Source organism: Oncorhynchus mykiss, chromosome 32 (genome assembly GCF_013265735.2).
Source record: "Oncorhynchus mykiss isolate Arlee chromosome 32, USDA_OmykA_1.1, whole genome shotgun sequence".
Taxonomy (NCBI): domain Eukaryota; kingdom Metazoa; phylum Chordata; class Actinopteri; order Salmoniformes; family Salmonidae; genus Oncorhynchus; species Oncorhynchus mykiss.
Genome location: NC_050572.1, coordinates 12,125,903 through 12,132,328, shown reverse-complemented (window position 1 = coordinate 12,132,328; position 6,426 = coordinate 12,125,903).

Genomic DNA, 6,426 nt, shown 5'->3' with positions numbered 1-6,426 from the left:
TCTCTCGATGTGCAAAACTGATAGAGACATACCCCAAGCGACTTACAGCTGTAATCGCAGCAAAAGGTGGCGCTACAAAGTAGTAACTTAAGGGGGCTGAATAATTTTGCACGCCCAATTTTTCAGTTTTTGATTTGTTAAAAAAGTTTGAAATATCCAATAAATGTCGTTCCACTTCATGATTGTGTCCCACTTGTTGTTGATTCTTCACAAAATAATACAGTTTTATGTCTTTATGTTTGAAGCCTGAAATGTGGCAAAAGGTCGCAAAGTTCAAGGAGGCCGAATACTTTCGCAAGGCACTGTACATACATACAAGTTATAAGCCCCATTACATACATACATGCATACAAACTATAAGCCCCCAAACATACATGCAAACAAACTATAAGCCCCCATACATACATACATACATACATACATACATACAAGTTATAAGCCCCATTACATACATACATACAAGTTATAAGCCCCATTACATACATACAAACTATAAGCCCCCATACATACATGCATACAAACTATAAGCCCCCATACATACATGCAAACAAACTATAAGCCCCCATACATACATACATACATACATACATACATACATACAAGTTATAAGCCCCATTACATACATACATACAAGTTATAAGCCCCATTACATACATACATACAAACTATAAGCCCCCATACATACATGCATACAAACTATAGGCCCCAATATATACAAACAAACTATAATCCCCAAGACATACATACATACATACAAGTTATAAGCCCCATTACATACATACATACAAACTATAAGCCCCCATACATACAAACTATAAGCCCCCATACATACATGCATACAAACTATAGGCCCACATACATACATACAAACTATAAGCCCCCATACATACATACATACATACAAACTATAAGCCCCCATACATACATACATACATACAAACTATAAGCCCCCATACATACATACATGCATACAAACTATAGGCCCCAATATATACAAACAAACTATAATCCCCAAGACATACATACATACATACAAGTTATAAGCCCCATTACATACATACATACAAACTATAAGCCCCCATACATACAAACTATAAGCCCCCATACATACAAACAAACTATAATCCCCAAGACATACATACAAGTTATAAGCCCCGATAGATAACATGAGGTGCGTTCAGTTCGCTTGAACGTTTGCTACGTTGTGAAACGGTTTGTACTGAAAAGACTGAGGTACATTTGATCCCGTTTTGTGGGTGTGGCTTGAAGCAACGAGTGACATATTAAAACGGCAGCGGCCATGCTGACGGCGTTCCCCAACACACAACCCAACCCCTCCCAGTTTTTCAACTGGTTGTTCAGTACAGCACCGTTTCCTTCCAATTGAATGTAAAAACGTACTGAACACAGACCTGGTTTCAAGGTGGGTCGGGGGGCACGCTAGTTTTTTAGGTTTCTTTTCCTGTACATACTGAATTGATATATTGATATATTGAAATATACTTTTATGTACCTTTTTTGTAGTTTTTTATTTAAAAAAAAGTGTTGCAGCCGACAGGTAAAACCAAGAATATGTGTGAAATAATGAATAATAATAATGATTTAAATATTGTACCTGTAATTCCCCCCCCCCCCAAATGAAAAAATGCCAAACAAAAATGGACACGTTGTCTTTTGGTTTGTGGTGCTTTAGAGCGCACAGTAGAATCGATAAAACAATATGGTATCTGCTCTCTTTCTCTCCTCTGTCACGCTATGTCTTCTTCCAGAGTTATTACATTTACATTTTAGCAGATGTAAATGTTATGTTATGAATACTGATCTGCTTTTTACTATTAAATAAAGGCCTTCTTTATAAATCCCCATGTGAGCATTCTATTTTCACTCTTGAGAAGGATGATCAACACATTGTAAATTACAAAACGGTCCCTGTACATTGTCTCTAAAAAAAATGTTTTAAAAAGGGGTTCAGGGGGGGTATAAACTATTTTGTTATGGTATGATGTGGCTGCTACAGAGTAGAATGAATCTTCCTTTTATTGAGATAAAATGTATGATTATATTTTACATTCCATTAGGAATACACACAAAAACATTTTAGCGGTAGACTCAGCTAAATGACAATCCCACAAGCCTCACCACAGATATTGCAATGAGCGAGATGCACGACTTCGCTAGCACACGTGCAGGGTTGGGGAGTAACGGATTGCAAAAAAATGGTAACTGTGATCTGTTGTGTTTCCAGCAATAATATTTGTAATCAGAGTACAGATACTTTTGAAAAACTAGATTACTTTGAGGATTACTTTTAAATTCAGAAGGGATGTTAGCGGGAAAAATTGTCACCTATTACCTTTGCTTGAGGACTTCATTGCACAACACATCAGCTGTCTATGACCAGTCAAACCTTCATCGTTATCACCATATCAGCCTACATCGTTATCACCATATTAGCTAGCTAACGTCATAGTCAACATAGCTACTAGAAGGAATGTTAGTAAACCTGCTGCAATCATGTAATACAGTGTACAGTCAGCAAGCAGTTTAGCGAAACCAAAAGCTTACCTTGACTTGTAAGAGTTCCCGTGTTAGATAGCTAGCTGGCTATGGCTAACAACATTGAGTAGGCTAAACTAAACTCAGCAACAACAAAAAAGACCCTGTCTTTCAAAGATAATTCGTAAAGATCCAAATGACTTGACATATCTTCATTGTAAAGGGTTAAAACACTGTTTCCCATGCTTGTTCAATGAACCATAAACAATTAATGAACATGCACCTGTGGAACGGTCGTTAAGACACTAACAGCTTACAGACGGTAGGCAAATAATGTCACAGTTATGAAAACTTAGGGAGACAGGACGGACAACTGATCGTCCTCACAGAGGCAGACCACGTGTAACAACACCTGCACAGGATCAGTACATCCGAACATCACACCTGCAGGACAGGTACAGGATGGCAACAACAACTGCCCGAGTTACTCCAGGAATGCACAATCCCTCCATCAGTGCTCAGACTGTCCGCAATAGGACAGTCTGAGGCTCATCCTGACATGACAATCCAGCATGACAATGCCACCAGTCATACTGCTCGTTCTGTGTGTGATTTCCTGCAAGACAGGAATGTCAGTGATTGCCATGGCTATGAAAAGCCCGGATCTCAATCCCATTGAGCACGTCTGGGACCTGTTGGATTGGAGGGTGAGGGTTAGGGCCATTCCCCCCAGGTATGTCCAGGAACTCTCATTTGCCTTGGTGGAAGAGTGTGGTAACATCTCACAGCAAGAACTGGCAGATCTGGTGCAGTCCATGAGGAGGAGTTGCACTGCAGTACTTAATGCAGCTAGTGGCCACACCAGATACTGACTGTTACTTTTGATTTTGACCCCCCCTTTGTTCAGGGACACATTATTCCAAGTCTGTTAGTCACATGTCTGTGGAACTTGTTCAGTTTGGCCAGGTAGGCCATCCAATCAGAATTTGAGTTTAATACTTTTTATGGAAAAGTTTGATCTTACTGATATATGGAGAGAGAGGTTTCTGGCCGACAGATCATTCACTTGGAGTAACAAAACAGGTTCCAGACAATCCAGAATAGATGTTTGGCTTATATCCAAATGTATTGATAGTGAGTGTGTTACTACAAATATTTGTACTACTCCCATAGGGCCATTTACATTGATATCAAAATATTTAACCCTGATACTAATCTTGGTAGAGCATCCTACTGGAAGCTAAATAGCTCATTATTAAATAATGATATAGTTAAGTTTGAGGTTAAAGATCTGCTTTCACACTTTTGGGAAAGAGCTTGTGAAGAAAAATCTTATTGCAAGAACTGGGAGCTCTTTAAATGTGTGTCCAAGTACCTTAGAAAATATGGTAGTAATCTTGCTAAGACCAGAAGAGCTGAGGAGGAAAAGGTGCTCATTAAGTTAACTTCCCTTTCTCAGAGGTCCCCAGCCGGCCTCTCGGGGGAGGAGAAGATGGAACTGATTGAGTTACAAAATAAATTGGATAATATATATAAATTAAAAGCAGAAGGAGCCTTTATTAGATCTAGAAAGATTTATTAGATCTAGAAAATTGAGGAGGGAGAATATAATTCATCCTATTTCTTTAGACTTGAGAAATTTCACTCTAAAAATAACACTATCCATAAGTTAAACATTGATGGTGTTATTACAGATGACCAAAAAATGAATCGCTAAATACTGTAGCAATTTTTACAGAAAATTGTATAGCTCTACGTACTGTCAGGAATCCACAGATGTGTTTTTTGACTCACTGAATAATGTTCACACTATCAGTGATATAGAATCTAAACAGTGTGATGAACCCATCAAAGTTGAAGAGATTATAGTCTATCAGACATCTAAAGAACAATTAATCACCAGGTGTTGATGGGATTACATCCGAATTTTACAAATGATTTTCTGAACAAGTAGCTCCCTTCCTATTTGAAGTCTTTTTAGAGAGTATTAAAAACAATGTTCTCCCTCCTACAATGAGTCAGGGGTTAATAACACTGATACCTAAGCCTAAAAAAAGAAGACATGCTTATCGATAACTGGCATCCAATTTGTCTTCTTAATAATGACTATAAGATATTAGCCTTACTACTTGCAAAAATAATTGAAGAAGTCCTGGATGCAATCATTGATGAAACACAGTCTGGCTTCATGAGGAACAGACATATTTCTAACATTATCAGACTAGTATTAGACATACTTGACTACTCAGACTTAATAACTGAGGATAGCTTCATATTATTTTTTGATTTTTATAAAGCATTTAACACAGTAGAGCATCAGTTCCTCTTTCACTCCCTTGAGAGACTTGGCTTTGGGGATTTTTTCTGTAAGTCTACTAGGACTCTCTATACAAATGGTAACAGCTCTATCAAATTGAAATATGGCACCTCACCTAGATTTGAGTTAAAGAGAGGAATTAGGACAACCTTGGTTAGCTCCCCATCCTGTTTTTATTAATCACCCAACTTCTTACAAATTCTTTAAATAATACAAGGTATTTCCATAGCTGGTAAATACATTATTATAAGCCAGCTGGCTGACGATACTACACTTTTTCTGAAAGACGCTAACCAAGTTCCCATATCGATCAATGTGATACAATCCTTTTCCAAAGAGTCTGGTCTATTTCTTAACATTAATAAATGTGAACTCATGGCTGTTAAAGATTGTGTGACATCTTCATATTATAGTATTCCAGTAAAAGAAGAACTTACATATTTAGGCATAACCATTACAAACGATCAGAAGTCTAGAGGCTAACTAAATTTTAACCCTCTTATTAAAAAACAAACAGAAGAAGCTAAATCAATGGCTACAGAGGGACATAATAATAACCAAGGCTGAAGGTATCTCTAGACTAACATATGGTGCTCTGTCTTTATATCTTGACAGTAAAAAAGGCAAGGAGATAGACCAGATGCTTTTCAACTTTCTGTGGAGAAACCATACCCATTACATTAGGAAAACTGTTGTAATGAACACTTATGAGAATGTTGGGCTGAATTTTCTGAACTTTACTACCTTAAATAATACTTTTAAGATCTATTGGATAAAACAATTCCTAAGAAGATCCACTTCTATGTGGCATTGTATTCCTCATCATTTCTTCTCTACTTTCGGTGGCCTTAACTACATGTTGGTTTGCAATTATAATATTGACAAAGTTCCAGTGAAACTTTCTGCTTTTCATCGGCAGGTTTTCTTGTCATGGTCCTTGAGATAATTTAAAAGGCAATCTGGGGAAAGAGGAGATCATTGTGCATATTGACTTTGCAGAGAACTACCTGTGTAAATGGCCAATGAGAGACGACAACATATGGTACAGACCACAGCATGTGCTTGGACTTGTCCCTGAGCCACATCCAGTGACCAATAGGCACATGGAGCTGGATGCCTTGGTCTCTTTCTAAGCCTTAGATACACTTGGAAACTCACTATATAGTACATACAAAGCAGGCATAAAATCATATATTAAATAAAACATGTGTGGCTCTCAATTAACTCTTCCCTCTATATATTTTTATTTTTCCTTTATTTAACTAGGCAAGTCAGTTAAGAACAAATTCTTATTTTCAATGACGGCCTAGGAACAGTGGGTTAACTGCCTGTTCAGGGGCAGAACGACAGATTTGTACCTTGTCAGCTCGGGGGTTTGAACTAGCAACCGTTACTAGTCCAACACTCTAACCACTAGGCTACCCTGCTAGAATTTATATTTGTAGCATCTAAGTGTAGTCAAGGACAACACATTGTTCTCTTGCTTACTTGGTCTTATATTAATCAAATATTTAACAATGCTTGTTCTTCAAAAGGTTTGCAATAAAATATTGTTTTCATACTTTTTTTTTTTTTTTTTACATAGATGTCATTTCCACCACACATTGTAATTT